General features: G+C 52.5%; 1 long non-coding RNA gene across 1 annotated transcript; it reads left to right on the plus strand.

Annotated features, from left to right (window-relative positions):
- The first annotated feature begins 791 nt into the window (after positions 1-791).
- Positions 792-4,338, plus strand: LOC118144474 (uncharacterized). Its single transcript, XR_004729284.3, has 3 exons — positions 792-1,420; positions 2,746-2,842; positions 3,236-4,338. It is a non-coding gene; the product is annotated as an uncharacterized LOC118144474 (long non-coding RNA).
- The last annotated feature ends 15,444 nt before the right edge of the window (positions 4,339-19,782 follow it).

The raw sequence follows: 19,782 nt of genomic DNA on the forward strand, positions 1-19,782 counted from the left end.
GTGCCATGGCCTAGCCAAGCTGGTACCTAAAGCCAACCGCCACAGCCCACCCAAACGCCACAGCCCATGCAGCCTCCACAGCCCATGCAGCCACCACAGCCCACCCAGCCTCCAGAGCCCACCCAGCCTCCACAGCCCACCCAGCCTCCACAGCCCACCCAGCCTCCACAGCCCACACAGCCTCCACAGCCCACCCAGCCTCCACAGCCCACCCAGCCTCCACAGCCCACGCAGCCTCCACAGCCCACCCAGCCTCCACAGCCCACGCAGCCTCCACAGCCCACCCAGCCTCTAGAGCCCACGCAGCCTCCACAGCACACCCAGCCTCCACAGCCCACCTAGCCTCCACAGCCCACCCAGCCTCCATAGCACACCCAGCCTCCAGAGCCCATGCAGCCTCCATAGCACACCCAGCCTCCAGAGCCCATGCAGCCTCCATAGCACACCCAGCCTCCAGAGCCCACGCAGCCTCCACAGCACACCCAGCCTCCAGAGCCCATGCAGCCTCCATAGCACACCCAGCCTCCAGAGCCCACGCAGCCTCCACAGCACACCCAGCCTCTAGAGCCCACGCAGCCTCCACAGCACACCCAGCCTCCACAGCCCACCTAGCCTCCACAGCCCACCCAGCCTCCATAGCACACCCAGCCTCCAGAGCCCATGCAGCCTCCACAGCACACCCAGCCTCCAGAGCCCATGCAGCCACCACAGCCTACCCAGCCTCCACAGCCCCCACAGCCCACGCAGCCTCCACAACCCACCCAGCCTCCACAGCCCCCACAACCCACGCAGCCTCCACAGCACACACAGCCTCCACAGCCCAGCCCTGTCTCCACAGCCCAGCCCTGTCTCTTTACCCCTCTTCCTTGGCCCTCCTTTGCCTGCAGTGGGGAGCAAAACCACAACCAGCCTATGTGGGGCTGAGCAGGGAGCTGACGGAGGACCCTGGCCCAGCCCCTGCTCAAGCCCCAGCCCAGAGCTTAGAGGGGAGTGAGGTGTCAAGCTACACTGAGAGCTTAGCTCATTGCCTGGGGCTGCATTGGCAGAGGTTCCTTGTCTAAAAATACTCGTGAGCCACCCCTTTCAATGCAGGGCAGGGAAGTGGGTCCCACAGGAGGAGGCTGAAAGGGCAAGGGGAGATGTGGTTACCACAGTGACAGCCTCCTGGGGCCAACATCCCCTCCCAGTTCATTCCCTTTGGAGGGACCACATCACCTCCCCAGATGCCCCAGAGACATGGAAATAAGGTGATTATATCAGAAACCGGGATCTCTCCAGCAATAGGCATCTCTCTCGGTGTGACTTCCTCAGAGCCAAGGTTTTCTGGAAGCTGAGAGTGTCTGCCCCTCCAGGTCTGCCTTCCACCCCGAGGACCCCCGTGGACATGGTACCCCAGGAGCTGCCACCCCCAGGAGAAGAGGTGGGTGTTTGTCATTTCCTGCCCCGCCCCTGCAGGCCAGGTCCGAGGGCGACTGCACCGCCTGCTCCCCAGGCAGTGCCTCGTGCTCCTGTGTCCTCCCCTGTCCTCGGCCCTACTCTGTGGGCCTCCAGGACTGCTCCCTCTAGGGCCTTTGCAGACCTAGGTGAGGCGACTGCTTCCCACTTTGCTGGTCCCAGGATGCAGCCCATCCATGGGAGTCCCCTTAACCTTGACCTCTGGAAACTGCCCATCACTTTTCTCCCCATTCACCCACGTCAGGAATGTTGGATTCCTTTGTCAGCCACATAGAAAGCCTCAGTCGGGTCCTGCCACGATGCTGCCTGAAGCCCAACCTCAGCTTCCCATGGCACTTAGAATAGAATGTTGAGCCCAGCAGGCTCTGCCTGAGCCTCTACCTCCCTCCCAGCCGCCTCCTTTTGCCTCCTCTGATGGCCGTGGGTGCCACACTCGGACTCGGTTTTGCCATTCCTGGGACAGTGATGCCGTTCCCCTCCCGTGGCTGACGCCCCCTGTGTAGAGTCCCTCATCTGCCATCACCCCCAGGCACTGTCCACAGCAGCCTGTTGATTTCCCTCCCACCCACGAACTGAGATGACCTCAGCTGCCCAATGCGTCTCATCTGTGCTCCCTGCCCAAAACGGAGCTGCAGGAAGGCAGCGATGTCTGTCTGGAGGTGGGCACTGCGGTGGGCGCTCACCCCTCATGTGGGGGGTGATCGTGCGGTGAGTGGGCAGCCCCCCAAGGCCTCAGAGCAGCAGACACCCCTCCCTGAGGCTGGTGGGGCCTGCACCTCCAGCGTCATCCAAGTCCCACAGGTCCCACTCCACACACAGCTCAGTGCAGGATGTGAGCAGATGGCCTCACCCACGCTGTGGACCACCTGCCAGCATGGCGCCTGGTATACAGCAGGTGACAACGCCACCTCACATCGCTAAATTGGGCAGAACACCGCTAGAGCCTGTCCGGATGCAGACACAAACCCAGGGCCCAGCAGATGGTGCTGTCTGCTAGGACAAGGCTGGAGAGTGGTCGCTCCAGCCAGCCACCGTTTCCCACGCCCGGACGCCTGCGTCATCCCCAGGATGGCAGTGCAGAACCCTCCCCCTGCAGGCAGAGAGGGCAGGGACAGGAGGCAAGCCCTCCATGGTGGGGTCCAGGCTGCCCCGCACAACATCCACAGGCAGTCACAGCCCCGCCACTGAGCACCCGGGGGCAGCCGCTGCGCAGGAGCAGAAGTTTCTGAATCACTGTGTGTTTATCTCAGCCTCCACCCCTCATTGCATGTTCCCTGTTTACTGGCACAGGTCTACAGGGAGGAAGGAGAACGCAAAAGATGCGATGGGGGTGTCTGGGGCTACTGCCTTCCACAGCAGCTCTGCCTGGAGTGCCAGCCCGGGACAGGTGTGCAAACAGAACCAGCGCCTCCCTCCCAGAGCTTCCTGGGGGACCCGTGAGGGTGAACAGGGAGAAGATAAAGGACCCCTGCAGCATAAATGCAGGGAGGACGCTTGCAGCAGGAGGGCCTGGGGAAGGTGGTGGGGAAAGGCTGCCCCAAGGAGGCGTCACCCGAGCAAGACCCAAAACTACAGGGAGTAGCAGGCACAGCTCCCAGAGCAAAGCCCGCCAGGCTGGGGTGGCAAGGCGGAGGCCTTGTGGTGGGGATAAGCTCGGCAGCTTGGAGGAGCAGAGAGAACCCCAGGTGGGCACTGGCCAAGGCGGGAGTATGAGGAGGAGGGCTGGGGGCAGCTGAGGTCACACAGCACTGAGCTGTGAATCCCACATGCTTGACCCAAGGAATTGCTGGAGGGGCTCTGACAGACGCAGAGGATGGAGACTTCAGTGCCAAAGGGTGAGACACACCCCGTGAGAGGCCCAGAGCGAGCGGTAGCACCCCCGACTCCCTGCTGTTTCCATCCACGGTGCACTAAATGCCACTGAATTGTGCACTCTGGCGCAGCTGATAACACAGCTAATGTATGTGAGCTTCACCGAGGAATAAATTTGTGTTTTCAACCACGGTTCCTGGCTCGTAACTCACACGGCCCTGGTTACAGCCTTTTCTTATCACACTGGGGCAATTTTCGTCTCAAAGTAGGCCTCAGGAAGCAGAACCTCAAGGCCCTGATCTGACGGTGGGTCAGAAGACCCTCATTCCAGGAAGGGTTCTGCCCCATCCCCTGGAGGAAGAAACGCGGCCGAGAAGCCAAGAAGAATGTGGTCAGGCGCGGTGGCTCACGCCTATAATCCCGGCACTGTGGGAGGCCGAGGCAGGCGGGTCATTTGAGGTCAGCCTGACCAATATGGCAAAACCTCATCTGTACTGAAAACACAAAAATTAGTCCGGCATGGCTACGTGCACGTCTAATCCCAGCTACTGGGGTGCTGAGGCAGGAGGATTGCTTGAACTTGGGAGGCGGAGGTTGCAGTGAGCCAAGATCATACCACTGCACTCCAGCCTGGGCAACAGAATAAGACTCCATCTCAAAAAAGAAAGAAGAAGAAGAATCTGGACAGACTGGCCCTGCTGGGTTCACACCACACCTGCCTGTCCAGTCGCATTTCTACACGGCTGTCAATCATTCCTGTCCAATGCTGTCTCCATCAGAGGCCGAAGAGGACAGGGTTCCGGGAGCATTCAGAAAGCTGACCACGTGGAGGCTCCCGGAGGGGGTCCCCGGGAGGGCACGGCAGCTCCACACCCAGAGGGGGTCCCCAGGGCACGCACGGCAGCTCCACACCCCTTCCCCGTGCCTCGCCTGTGCATCTCTTCATGTGCATTCTTTTCAATGTCACTTATAATAAACCAGGAAACATAAGTGCTTCCCTGAGTCCCGTGAGTCACTCTAGCAAATTAATCAAACCCAAAGAGGGGGTTGTGGGAACCCCCAACTTCAAGAAGGCCCAGATGTGCAGCTTGTGTCGGGGATGGGGCATGGTCTTAGGAACTGAGCCCTCACCCTGTGTGATCTGACGCTGTCTCCAGGTACAAGGGTCAGAATGGAATGACAGGACTCGCCCTGGTGTCCGCTGCAGGACTGTTGCTCACCTGGTGGTGTGGGGAAGACCCAACCCTGCATTTGCTCACAGGAGTCTTCCATATTGATGATGTCGTGGTGTTGAAGATCCTGTGGTGATGACGTGCTGTTGATGATGTCATGGTATTAATGACATGGTGTTGATGTCGTGTTGATGATGTTGTCGTGTTGATGCCATGGTGTTAGTCTGGCGATGACAATGTTGTGGTGTTGATGATGCTGTGGCGTTGATATCATGGTGTTGGTGATGTCATGGTGTAGATGATGTGGTGTTGAGGATGTAATGGTGTTGAGGATGTGGTGTTGATATGGTGCTGATGTCATGGTGTTGATGATGTCATGGTGTTGATGATGTCATGGTGTTAAGGACTTCATAGTGTTTGTGTCATGGCGTTGATGTGGTGTTGTGGTGTTGATGTCATGGTGTTAATATGGTGATGTCATGGTGTTGATGATGTCATGGTGTTAAGATCATGGTGTTCCTGATATACTGTTGATGATGTCATAGTGTTGATGATGTCATGGTGTTGATGTTTTGGTGTTGATGATGTGGTGTTGATGTCCTGGTGTTAATGATGTCATAGTGTTAACGATGTCATGGTGTTAATGATGTCATGATGTTGGTGTCAGAGTGTTGCTGTTATGTTGATGTTGTGTTGCTGATGTCATGGTGTTGATGTCATGCTGTTGATGATGTAGCAGTCGTGGTGACTCATGGTGTTGATATTATGTTAATGATATCATGGTGTTGATGATGTCAGAGTGTTGATGATGTCATGGTGTTGATGATGTCATGGCATTGATGATATTTTGGTGTTGATGATGTCAGAGTGTTGATAATGTCACGGCGTTGATGATATTTTGGTGTTGATGATGTCATGGCATTGCTGTTTTGGTGTTGGTGATGTCATGGTGTTGATGTCATGGTGTTCATGATATGGTGTTGATGATGTCATGGTGTTGATAATGTCATGGCGTTGATGATATTTTGGTGTTATGTCATGGTGTTGATGTCATGGTGCAGAGGTGGAGGGAGAACAGTTTGAGTTTCTTTGCAGCAGCTCCTTGGAAGCGTGTATTCACTCCTGCCCACACCTCCACCCCGGGGACTTAACTCTCTCAATGCCAGAATGTCCATACCATGGAAAGTCATTCAACCATCAAAAGGGATGAAGCCCTGACCCATATTCCAACATGGATGGAGCTTACAAGCACTGCACCAAGGGAAAGAAGCCAGGCATGAAAGGCCATATACTGTATGGCTGGAAATGTCCAGGACAGGCAAACCCACAGGGGCAGAAAGTGGATTCATGGGAGGGAATGGAGGGTGACTGCTAATGAAAACAGGGTTTGTTTCTGGGATGATGAATGTGTTTTGAAGCTAGACAGAGGTGGTAGCTGCATGCCACTGGAAACACAATAAATGCCACTTAATTGTACACTTTGGAGTAGTTAATAAGATTGTTAGTTCATGTTATGTGAGCTTCACCTGAAATAAAATAATAAGCATATGTACAGTAGAGGAGACCTCAGAATCGGGTTCAAAACAGCACCTATCACGTGCTTGCTATTTGCACTATTGGAAATGCTGAACACGACCACATTTAATCCTCACTCTGCGAGGGAGGATTATTAATATTACTACCTCTGACTCTCCGATAAGGAAACTGAGGCACAGCAAGTGAAAGTGATTCAGGCAGGAACACAGTGGGCAGCAAGGGTTCAACCCCAGGTAGTCTGTCTCATGTTCCCTATAACAAAGAGACATTAGGTGCATAGCTGCCCTCCGCAATACATAAACACTAGGAGCATAGCTGCCCTCACAATGAATATAACACTAGGTGCATAGCTGCCCTCACAATGAATAAACACTAGGTACATAGCTGCTCTCACAATGAATACACAAAAGGTGCATAGCTGTCCTCAGAATGAATACACACTAGGTGCATAGCTGCCTTCACAATGAATAACATTAGGTGCATAGCTGTCCTCACAATGAATAAACACTAGGTGCATAGCTGCCCTCACAATGAATAAACACTAGGTGCATAGCTGTCCCTCACAATGAATACACACTAGGTGCATAGCTGTCCTCCCAATGAATAAACACTAGGTGCATAGCTGTCCCTCACAATGAATACACACTAGGTGCACAGCTGTCCTCCCAATGAATACACAAAAGGTGCATAGCTGTCCTCAGAATGAATACACACTAGGTGCATAGCTGCCTTCACAATGAATAACATTAGGTGCATAGCTGTCCTCACAATGAATAAACACTAGGTGCATAGCTGCCCTCACAATGAATACACACTAGGTGCACAGCTGTCCTCCCAATGAATACACAAAAGGTGCATAGCTGTCCTCAGAATGAATACACACTAGGTGCATAGCTGCCTTCACAATGAATAACATTAGGTGCATAGCTGTCCTCACAATGAATAAACACTAGGTGCATAGCTGCCCTCACAATGAATAAACACTAGGTGCATAGCTGTCCCTCACAATGAATACACACTAGGTGCACAGCTGTCCTCCCAATGAATACACAAAAGGTGCATAGCTGTCCTCACAATGAATAAACACTAGGTGCATAGCTGTCCCTCACAATGAATACACACTAGGTGCACAGCTGTCCTCCCAATGAATACACAAAAGGTGCATAGCTGTCCTCAGAATGAATACACACTAGGTGCATAGCTGCCTTCACAATGAATAACATTAGGTGCATAGCTGTCCTCACAATGAATAAACACTAGGTGCATAGCTGTCCTCACAATGAATAAACACTAGGTGCATAGCTGCCCTCACAATGAATAAACACTAGGTACATAGCTGCTCTCACAATGAATACACAAAAGGTGCATAGCTGTCCTCAGAATGAATACACACTAGGTGCATAGCTGCCTTCACAATGAATAACATTAGGTGCATAGCTGTCCTCACAATGAATAAACACTAGGTGCATAGCTGCCCTCACAATGAATAAACACTAGGTGCATAGCTGTCCCTCACAATGAATACACACTAGGTGCATAGCTGTCCTCCCAATGAATAAACACTAGGTACATAGCTGCTCTCACAATGAATAAACACTAGGTGCATAGCTGTCCTGACAATAAATAAACACTAGGGGCATAGCTGTCCTCCCAATGAATACACAAAAAGTGCATAGCTGTCCTCACAATGAATACACACTAGGTGCATAGCTGCCCTCACAATGAATAAACATTAGGTGCATAGCTGTCCTCACAATGAATACACACTAGGTGCATAGCTGCCCTCACAATGAATACACACTAGGTGCATAGCTGCCCTCCGTAGTGAACAGACACTAGGTGCATAGCTGCCCTCCACAGTGAACAGACACTAGGTGCATAGCTGCCCTCCGTAGTGAACAGACACTAGGTGCATAGCTGCCCTCCACAGTGAACAGACACTAGGTGCATAGCTGCCCTCCATAGTGAACAGACACTAGGTGCAGAGCTGCCCTCCGTAGTGAACAGACAGGTGCAGACTTTCCCTCTACAACTACTCCTTGATTCCAATCACAAGGTCCCATTTGACTTCACTGATGCTGACTGGGAGTCAGGGATATCTGCAGAAACCTACACATTCTGGACTTCTTTACACAGCAACATGAGAAAGTTTCCAAATACAGCACACCTGGCCTCCCGTTGGTGCCTGGTCAACTCACTCCTGATACGTGTTCTTATACCAACTTAGATGCAGAAGGCGTCAAGGGTGCTAAGGAGATTTGGAACTTTGGGAGATGCAGAGAGACATGCCCGGTTCCCATCTTGCATGCTGAAGGATAAAGACTCTGAAGGTTCCAGCCATGAGCCTGGAAACTCTTGTAGAATTGGACAAACAGGAACACTTTGCCTGAAAGCTGCAGAAATTTCTCCAGGCAAATTCCAGGGATCTCAAATTGCCTTTTTCTTCCTAGGGGAAAAAAAATCTGAGAATGTGCTTTGGGTAGAGGATGCTGGGAGAGGAATCCGGGGGGAGGGCATCCTAAGAAGCCTCACCTGTCCTCCACTTTCTGAGTCATTCTCTCTCGTCCACTCCCAAACCCACAGAACCATCACTATCATCATCATCATCATCATCTCTACCATCACTATTATGACAATCACCACTACCACCACCATCACCACCATCATCACCAACACCATCACTATTATCATCACCACCACCACCACCACCATCATCACCAACACCATCACTATTATCATCACCTCCACCATCACCACCATCATCACCATCACCATCACTATTATCATCACCTCCACCATCACCACCATCATCACCATCACCATCATCACTGCCACCACCGCCATCACCACCATCATCACCAACACCATCACTATTATCACCTCCACCATCACCACCATCATCACCACCACCACCACCACCACCATCATCACCATCACCACCACCAACACCATCACTATTATCATCACCTCCACCACCACCACCATCATCACCATCACCATCATCACTGCCACCACCACCACCACCACCATCATCACCATCACTATCACTATTATCATCACCTCCACTATCACCACCACCACCACCAGCACTACCATCATCACCATTATCATATCAACACCAACACCATCACCACCATCATCACTGCCACCACCATTATCACCACCATCACCATCACTATCATCATCACTATCACTATCATCACCACCACCACCACCAGCACTACCATCATCACCATCATCATATCAACACCATCACCATCATCACCATCGCCAGTGTTATCACCGTCATCACCAACACCATCGTCACCATCACCATCATTATGTCTGTCTTCACCACCACTATCACTGTCACATGCCAGTGATGAGACGTAAAACAAATGAAATTATCACGTATTGCTGATGGAAGCTTGGAAAGAGAGAAGGAAGAAAGAAAGAGAGTAGAAAGAACAAAGGGAGGAAGAGAGGGAACGAGGAAAGGAGTGAAAGAATAAGTGGGGGAAAAAGAAGTTGGGGGAGAGGCGACAGGAGAGGATGGGAGGGAGGGAAGAGAAGGGGAACAACCTAGGAGGTGGCTTGGGCCCTCTGGCCCTCAAATCCCCAGACACAAAGGGCTCTCAGGTATGGAGCAGGGTCGGGAGGATGCGCACTGTATGGACGGCTGCCTCACCCAGCACACAGAAAGGGTGAGAGCTCAGGACAGTCCAGGAATGATCCTCCCATGACCCCTGCACCTCTCTCCCAGCAGCACACTGCCATTGCCCATCCGCTCCTGCCCACTACCAAAAGAACAAAAACAGGAGGATGGACTGCCGGCGCTCGGCGATCCACAAACAGACGGTGCCCAGTGCAGACCTGTTCAGTTCACCGTGTGCCTCAGTCGTTACTGGAGACGATCCTGCCTTTCGGCTGGATCTGAGGCTCCATTTCAACTCCAGCCTCAGCCTGGAGCTTGCCTGCCTATGAATCCACCTGGCCCAGCAGGCACGGCCAGGTACAGGAGGGCACCGGGGCCCGTCTGCAGGCAACACCAGCAGCATCACCGCTCCTGGGTCAGCCTGGGGCCTCCTGCTCCTAGAATCAAACACGAGTGTCAGAGGCGTCCTAATCAGAGTGAGTCCGTCTTTAATAAACTCGGGATACAGCTATGCCTGCGGGGTTACAGTCCCGGGGGTGGGCCCTCTTGGGCACAAGATGTTACGGTAGAGGGAACAAGTTAACGATGCCAACTAAACGACGTCATGGCAACGTCTCAATATTTTCAGAAGAAAAAGCATTCTCAGCTTAAGAATGGGTTTTGAGTACGTTATAAATCCCTGCTGAAATCAGTAACACTGAGAACTAACAATACTAACAGCCGTCAGCAGCTGACCGCCAGCCTCTGCAGAAAAGCACAAAGGACCACTATTCTCAGCTCTGTTAAGCTACAGAAACAAGAATCGTCCTTAAGCTGTGTGTGCTCCTTCTCTTGCTTTCGGAGGACGCCCTGCTCTGTAACCGAGTGGTCTCTCAAAAACGATGTTAACTTTTCTCTGCCACTCTCCTGGAACTGTTTCTCACCCAAGATCCAAGAACCCACTTCTGGGGTCTGGGACAAGCCTCTTTTTCCAGCGACACTAGGCAGAGGTTAAAAATGAAAACAGGGGGGCACACTTGATCCTTTCCAAGTGTCGGATCCTTCCTTTCGTTCCTGTTCTAAAGCTTTTTAATAAACGTTCACTCCTGTTCTGAACAGGCTGCAGTCTCTCAGTCCAGTTCCTTCCGAGGAGGAGGCAAGAACTGGGGTTGCTGCAGACCCACATGGACACGAACCCGCCACCAGTGGCATTGCGGTGATTCCAGCAGTCCGCTGGTCACATTCTTCCGTGCTGTGATCCTGGTGGCGGGGCGCCGCTATGCTCGCCGTCTTCCGCTGGAGATGCTCGGCCCTCTACACATCTTCTGCTCCCTTCTGCTCTCCTGCTTACTACCCAGCCCCCCCGGACGATTCCTCTCAGCTGTCAGTGACTCTGCTGATCGCTCAGCTCACCCTGACGGGTGGCTCACAGGAGTGGGAAGAAGCTTGGGGTCTGCACGGAGTAGAACTGAGGCCCCGATGGCCCCCCGGACAGAAGGCCTGTGAGCGGGGAGAGGCTAAAGCCTAAGCCATGCGATGTCTGCGCTTTCCTCTGCTTTTTAACTAAAATCAGCTGCTTCCCAAGAACCCACTGCGCATGATCTGCTGTTTTCTCTGCGTGTGTTCTGGCCGTGGGACTTCCTAAACACTCGCTGCTACTCCTGACCCACAGCTCCTACTGCATTTGTGTGGCGGCAAAGACATGGGCCCCCCTGTGGATCCCCCTGAGATAATTTATACTTGTTCTCACCCTACCAGCTCCATGACCTCCTGCCGGCCCCCGTCTGCTGCTGCACTGCCAGGGCAGACCCTCAGGGGAACCCCAGCCCTGCTAGCTCCTTATGACCTACCACATACACACCTTTTTTGAAAAAAAAAATGAGGCCAGGCACAGTGACTGATGCCTATAATCCCAGCACTTTGGGAGACTGAGGCAGATGGATCACTTGAGGTCAGACATTCGAGACCAGCCTGACCAACACGGTGAAACCCCGTCTCTACTAAAGACACAAAAATTGGCCAGGTGTGGTGGCACATGCCTGTTGTCCCAGCTACTCGGGAGGCTGAGAGGGAAGGCTCACTTGAACCCAGGAGGTTGAGGCTGCAGTGAGCCAAGATCGCACCACTGCACTCCAAGCCTGCGTGACAGAGCAAGACTGTCTCAAAAATAAAAAGACAAAAGAAAGAAAAAGTGAAAAAGAGAGGCTGTACTCCCAGGCTCTTTCTTCACCCTGGGAATTCTCCACAAGTCCCACGGGAGCAGGGCTGGGCGGCACCGTGGAGTCGTGAAGCAGATGACGGGCAGGGATTCCAACACCGCCTTTCCCTAATGGAATTCCTAATGGATGCCTGACCCTGGAGAAACTCTCTCTCTCTCTCTCTCTCTCTCTCTCTCTCTCTCTGAGGTTTTCCTTAGTGGAGAGGGAGAAAATGAAAACATACGCAAATGCATATTTTGTTAAATGTAAGGAAACAGAAATTCAACTATTTGTAAGAAGGTGAGAGGAAAGACAGGGAGGCGAGCACAGCGGGCCGGCCTGCACACAGCAGATGCTCAGTAAACGCTCGTCTTCTGCTTTCTGGGTTTTCTGACTTCCCTGTACTTCACTAGACCTTCGACCCTGTATGAGGAGGGGCACTGAGTGCTCGTCAAACTGGGATTTTCCCAAACTTCAGTGATCACCATAAATTTTCCATGACTTTCTACTCATCCCATCTATACCATTCACCATTTGAATACTTTGGGCTTAATTAAACACATTGACTCATTTTTTTCTTTTACTTAAATATGTTTTAGAGGAAACCTCACCTCTCAGCCAAAAATGGAAAACTAATATATCTACTACCATTAACAAAAGGCAATCATAACAGCGTAATAAAGAAAAAGCAGTCTCGTCAAACCGCAGCTAGATCATGCCGTCAAAGGCTTCGTGCTTGAGGCCAACCTCCGCCATTCTCTCTTTCAGACAAGGAGTTTGGAAAGGCTAGAGATCGACTGCACCCAAAGGAACTCACTCACTGATTTAATCATTAGAAAAATAGGTAATTAAAAAGCGAGTAACTTCACTGTAAATTCAATGTTGTATCTATTATTCCAAATATTTAAGGCTGGGCTCGGTGGCTCACACCTGTGATCCCAGCACTTTGGGAGGCCGAGGCGGGTGGATTACCCGAGGTCAGGAGTTCGAGACCAGCCTGGCCAACATGGTGAAAACCCATCTCTACTAAAAATATAAAATTTGCCAGGTGTGGTGGGCGTCTGCAGTCCCAGCTACTTGACAGGCTGAGGCAGGAGAATCACTTGAACCTGGGAGGTGGAGGTTGCAGTGAGTCAAGATCACGCCACTGCACTCCAGCCTGGATGAGAGTGAGACCCTATCTCAAAAAAAAAAAAAAAAAATTAAAAATTAAAAATAGGCAAAAATAAACTACTAGGTGTGCCTCCATGGCTGGCTTGCTATTGACGGAGCTATTTTACAACTGTGGAATAGAAGTTTGCTTAGAGAATACAGCAGTGCGCATGATTCTGAGGGTGCCACAGTTTCCTCTCTAGGGCAAGGTTTGTCAATGTTGTTCACTGTAGAGAAAAATGACTGAAAGATGATCCCAAGTGTTACTCACACCTTCCTGTCCTGCTGGATGTCACCCAAGTTTGCATCTATTATCAAATTCATTCCGGCATGCCTCCGCTCTTCACATTGCCCTTTGAACCTACGGTCTGAACGTGTCCCCCCAAATTCACGTGTTGGAAATGTAATCCCCAGCGCAACACTGTTGGGAGGTGGGGCCTTTGGAGGCGCTTGGGTCATGCAGCTCCACCCACACACACGGATTCATGCCTCTGTGAAAAGGTTTTCAGGAGTGGGCTTGCCCTCTCTTGCCCTTCCCCCTTCTGCCACGCGAGGACGCGGCGAAGGCCCTCGTCAGACGCCAGCATCCTAACCTTGGTTTCCAGCCTCCGAACTGTTTCCGTAGGACGAAAGAAAGTTTCTATTCCTTACAAATCGCCCAGCCTCCGGCGTCCTGTTCTGACGGCACGAAGTGGACTAACACAGCATCTTACGGGCTCCCTCGTCGATTGATGAGTTAATAGAATCCTTCACGTGCTTAGTCTATATTTATAGAACAGTTATCTTTTCACCTTTTGAAGATTACATGCTAGCATCTCATGGAAGCAGAAATCGTCTCCCAGGCGGGTAAGATGATTCAACTCTCCCGCCAGCCTCATTCAACTCTCACTTATGGCTGGTCCTAAGGCCCTGAAGGGGTTGTGGCTTCTCCGAGGCTGCACAGCAGTGGATGCTGGACCTGCGACTACAAGCCACGTCTCTGATCCGTTCATGTTTCTGAGCCACCCACCTCCCCTTAACGGCTGCCCAAACGTCCCTCCCTGGAGGTCAGGTCCCCTCTCACTCTTCAGGATATAAAATGTATTTCCAACTCTCACCTCTACCCCAGCAACCCCTGCTCCTCCTTACTGCTTCCCTAATTCCCAGGGCCTTCTACATTCCGGCGCTGCCGTCCTCTCTGCCTCCGTCCCACCAGGCTCCCCAGCTTGCCACGCTCTGCACCTGACCCTCGCTCTGTCCCTTCAACTGCAAAGCTGCTGCTCCACAGCTCCGCCCTCACAGGTCACGCAGCCAGGGGTCTCCTCCCCACTCCTCACCTTCTTCACACGCCGTCCTCCCTCCCTTCGGCTGGCCTCTCCCTGGCCACTGTGGCGAACATCACCTCCCTACCTCCATCACCTCCCGGCCACTGTGTTCCAGCACCGTGCTCCCATTTCCTCACAGTCTTTCTCTCGCTCTGATTTCAGAGCTGTTTGGGGTCTGGCTGGCTTGCTTACCGTCGATCTCCTAAACTAGAACTTAAGCTTGGCAAGTTCCCTGTTTGGCTGGAGAATAATGATAAGAGATGCAGAAAGATAGAGGACAAGGTGAAAGTGTTGGGGGCTCATGTGGAAATTCAAAGATCATGATACTTTTAACCAGTTCCTATCGTTTGTTTTAATTTGGTTTTATTTATTTTTTTGAGACGTTCTGGCAGTGTCACTCAGGCTGCAGCGCAGCAGCGTGGTCTCAGCTCACTGCAGCCTCCAGCCTAGGCTCAAATGATCCTCCCACCTCAGCCTCCCAAGTAGTTACCATGCCCCAACTAATTCTTTTATTTTTTGTAGAGATGGGGTCTCACTATGCTGCCCAGGCTGGTCTTGAACTCCTAGCCTCAAGCGGATCTCCTAGTCTTGGCCTCACAAAGTACTGGGACTGTAAGTACAAGTCCTGCACCTGGCCACCAGTCCCTACTGTAACAAGGAAAAAATACACACACACACAAACACACACACATGCACACGCACATGCACATACATACTATAGCAAAGAAAAGCGGCTGGATTTTCAGGTAACTTATCCGCAGCTCTGAGGACAACCCAGTTCCCCCAGGATTGGTAAGTCCTTCTCACGTGGCTGGTGAGTCTTCCCCATCAAGAAGCCCAGCCACCTCCCCAAACAAAGGCTCTTCCTGGAGAGGCCTGCCCACTGTCCACCGGCAATTCCTTGTTTCTTGCTCATAGGAAACTGTCCAGTTCCCTTCTAAGGCAGCCTGGAGAAGCCGACACATCACCGAGAACCCAGACTCAGCCTCCTCAGAGGCTGGGGTGGCCTCAGGGCCTGCGGGGCTACTGCCCTGGGTTCACGGGCACCGGCCCGGTCCCCTGAGCTAAGCCCGCACTCACTGCACTGATTCAAAACAGCCCCATCTATTCACCAGGCTCTTGCCATCAATGTCACCCCTATGATGTGCCAAAATCGGGATCCCCCACCGTGAGCTCAGGAAGACCATCTTAGGATATTTTTAAACACAATTAGAGAGAAATAACAAGAAGGCCGGTGGCCGTCAAGACCTAAGGCCGTTCTGTCCGTCTCACACCCACAACTCACAGCGCTGAGGGCTGCCAGGAGTTCGCTCTTAGGTTTTTAGGTCTCTAAGAGGTGTGAAGAGGAGGGTGTTCCGGGCGCTTTTTAAACGGACAGACTTTCTCATTAACATAATACCATGATATTATCACAGCCAAGAAACTAACACCAACCCTACTATCTTCCAATCCCGGTCCATAACAAAAGCATCTGCTTAGCTCAGAAAAAGTTTTCAGTTGGTTTTGTTCTAATCAGAATCTGAGCGCGGTTTAGAGACCCACTGCCGTTTCTCCTGTCTCCTCCTCTCTCTCTCTCTCCTTTCTTATTTTTAACAGATGCATTAACCTTAATCACTCAGGAATATATCAAAAGAGCAAGCACCCTGTGTGGTGGCTCATGCCTGTGATCCCAGCGCTTTGGGAGGTCGAGGCGGATGGATCACTTAAGCCCAGGGGTTCGAGACCAGCCTAGGCAACATAGTAAGACCCTGTCTCTATAAAACACACACACACACACACACACACACACACACAAGTTAGCCAGGCTCGGTGGTGCATGCCTCTGGTCGCAGCTACTCAGGGAACTGAGGTGGGAGGGTCACTTGGGCCGGGAGGTCGAGGCTGCAGTGAGCCATGATTGCACCAGTAAACTGCGGCCTGGGTGAGAGAGCGAGCTTGTCTTTAAAACAACGAACAGACAAGCAAGCAGGATATTAAATGAAGGAGCCATTTTAGCCAGGGGAGGGCCGGGCGCACAGCACACCCCTCCTGCATTGCAGACCTGCAGTCGGTCTCACAGAGACCTCCATGCATCTTGCTAAGATCAACAGTCAAAGACTATCAATCCCACCTGCAGCCAGGAGATGGGAAATGACAGGACTCTGGCAAAGGACCCAGACCTCCTTCAGGGAGTCCCCAGATGTCCTCCCCAGCAGTGAGGCCAGATACCACGACAGGAGGTGAAGAAGTGGGTACGAAAACACACCGTGCCCAACAAGGAGACTGGCACGGGCGCCCGTGCCCGGGGGTGTCGTCATGGGTCAGGATTTACAGATTTCCGTAACAGCTGCTCACGCTTTCTTCAAAAATGCAAACATCAAGGTGAACGTGGCATGTTCTATACAAAGGGAGCAAGTTAATAATCGTTCTGATTTCGGAGAATAAAAAGATCTCGTGTAAGCCACACAAAAGCCAGGTCCCATGTGAACCAGGCTTACATGGCCCACGCAGAAAGAAATGCTATTATTCATTAACTACAGGTGATAAAAGCAGCTCCTGTCTTCAGCTGTGCTTCTTAGAAAAGCATTTAAGGCACCTAATTCATAATCTATAGCAATACTTTCTTTTAAAAATCTTCCTTCCTTCCCTCTTTCTTTTCTTTTGAGATGGAGTCTCACTCTGTCCCCAGGCTGGTGGGCAGTGGTGCGATCTCAGGTCACGGCAGCCTCCACCTCCCTGGTTGAAGTGATTCTCCTGCCTCAGTCTCCGGAGTAGCTGGGATTACAGGCACCTGCCACCACACCAGGCTAATTTTTGTATTTTTAGTAGAGAGGGGGTTTCTCCACGTGGCCCAGGATGTTCTCAAACTCCTGACCTGCAGTGATCCACCCACCGCGACCTCCCAAAGTGCTGGGATCACAGGCGTGAGCCACCGCGCCCGGCCTTCTGCTTTGTATTTTGGAATAATTTGAGATTGACAGAGAAGCTGCAGCAGTGACCTCTAAATCTCCTTCCCTCTCCCTGCTCGGTCCTTCCGCACTCTGCAGTCTGTTCTGTTGCTTTTCTCTCCCTCACTCCCTACCGGTCCACCTGCCCCCCAAAACCTCCTCTTCCTGGCACCCAGTTTCGATGATCTTCAGTCCCTCCTCCTGGGTCTCCTCCTCTGCTTCAGTGCTCTTATCCCACAGCCCACCTGAGCTTCTCCGGCATTTTCTAGTTTTCTCTCCACTCCACCCATTTCACTCTAATTTCCCCACCAAGGAACGTGCTGCACCAGCTGGGCCGGCCAGAACCCGCTCCCGCTTCTCACAGCTCTCTGCCTATTCCCGGCTCCATTCCACGGGAGAAAAGGGAGCCAGAGGAAGGACCACATTCTCCTTGGAGGGTGGAGGAAGCACACAGTGTGAAAACCTCCAGGACAGGAGGCACGAGCGTGGTGGAGGGCGCTGGAATCGCGGACGTCTTCACCAGTCCTGCCTGCTGCCCCAGAGGCTCAGGCTGGAGCCAACCACTCAAGGGAGGCCATCCCAGCTGCACCCTGCAGCCGCCCCAGGACTGCGAGGAGGGCAGTTCTGCGGGGCAGTCAGCACGGGCAGAGGGACAGAACACCTGCACAGCTGCACGCCTCTGCCGAGACGCTGCCCAAAATGCCCCGCTCACGACTGCCTCCCAAGCTCACTGCTGAAGCCGAGAGCTCTGACGGGCAGCAGTGGGTGGGCACCAAGCCTGAGTCATCGGTGCAAATACAGCCGCTGTGCTGGAGCCCGGGCATCCGCTCTGGGCATCGGCTTCCCAGCTGGAAGCAGGCCCCGCCCAGCAAGTCGCCTTGAGCCAAGAGCCTTGCGCTCCCTCCCAGCCTCCCAGGTCCCCCCTTTATCCACAGGTCTTTACTACAACTTGTGTAAGGCACTACCTTCTTATAAAGCCACCCACGGGTGCAGAGACAGCTCAGCTCGTCTCTCTCTAATACTCCCAAACACCCTAACCACGTGTGTACGGGTCTGCTGTAACGTCAGCCCTCACTTCGTAATAAAAGCAAACATTGCAGCCGGGTTCAGAGCGAAAGTCCATTCTCCTTCTTTTTTGGAGACAGAGTCTCACTCTTGTTGCCCAGGCTGGCAATGGCACCATCTCAGCTCACTGCAACCTCCGCCTCCTGGGTTCAAGCGATTCTCCTGCTTCAGCCTCCCGAGTGGCTGGGACTACAGGCGTGCACCACCACACCCTGCTAATTTCTTGTATTTTTTAGTACAGACAGGGTTTCTCCATGTTGGTCAGGCTGCTCTCGAACTCCGGACCTCAGGTGATCCACCCACCTTGGCCTCCCAAAGTGCTAGGGTTACAGAGGTTTCTCCTATATTGTATTGAATGCTCACTGATTGGAGTTGCACTGAGATCCTATTGACTCAACAGGAAGTAGCGTGGAGAAAAGATGCGCCTCTCCAGAGCGATGGGGCTAGAACAGGCCGGAACAGGCTCTGACTCCATGAGAGCGCTCCTGGCCGACGCTGGCCCTCCCGGGACCGCCCTGCCGCTGGCCCTCCCGTCACCGCCCTGCCGCTGGCCCTCCCATGATCATTCTGCCGCACTCGGGCTGGTTTTGCTTACACTCGCAGTGCAGCTATAGAGTCAGTAGCACAGGGTTCACCTTCTGGAGTAATGTAAATGCCTAGCAAACAGCCAGAGCTGAAATATTCATGCAAAACGCATCTCATCACGTTTACTGAGTGTCTCCTATGTGTCAAGCAACACACTAAGCTCTGTCACGTAGAATCTTTTTTTTCCTTTCAGATATGGGGTCTCACTATCCCACCCAGGCTGGAGGGCAGTGGCTATTCGCATGTATAATCACAGTACACTGCAGGCTCAAACTCCAAGGCTCAAGCAATCCTCCCAGCAGCCAGGACTCCAGCCATGTGTCCCCGCTCCCAGCTTTCATGTTCAGTCTTATTAAATACTTACTGTGGCCCCAAGATGAGAGCACTGTTATGAATCCATTTTACAGAGCAGGAAACTCAGGCTTAGGATCATTCAATAACACAGGTGCACAGTGAGCCGGGGTGGGAGCCAGGCTTGGAGCCAGCAGAGCTTTCTTCATGCAGGATTCCACCTCCTCCCTTAACTTCAGACCCAGCTGAGGCCAGGGGGTCTAAGGGCCCTGCCTGGCATCATGTGAAGGGTCAACACCAGCACGCCCACACCCTCAGCAGCCCATGCCTCTCCCAGGGCATTCCAGCTTAGGAAAAGGCCCGACAGGGACTCCACGCCCCTGGAAAGCAGAACACACAGTGACAGGCCACAGGCCAGGTGGGGACACACACTTGTGTGGTTAGGCTCATATAGGTTTTTGCCTTTAAAATGAAAAGGACATTTTGAAAAGCCAAACAAAATCTCATCATTTTCAGTTTCTCTTGAATGTCTGACGCCCAGCAGCCCTGGGCTAGCCCCAAGCCTCCTGCCACCCACAGAGCCTCCAATCCACAGTTGCCAGCACCCCCATTCCCCAACCCCACATGCTGAGCCACTGGCAATGTACTGTGGGCTGGCACTGCTGCTCTGCC

Source organism: Callithrix jacchus, chromosome 9, assembly GCF_049354715.1.
Source record: "Callithrix jacchus isolate 240 chromosome 9, calJac240_pri, whole genome shotgun sequence".
In the NCBI taxonomy this organism is placed as follows: domain Eukaryota; kingdom Metazoa; phylum Chordata; class Mammalia; order Primates; family Cebidae; genus Callithrix; species Callithrix jacchus.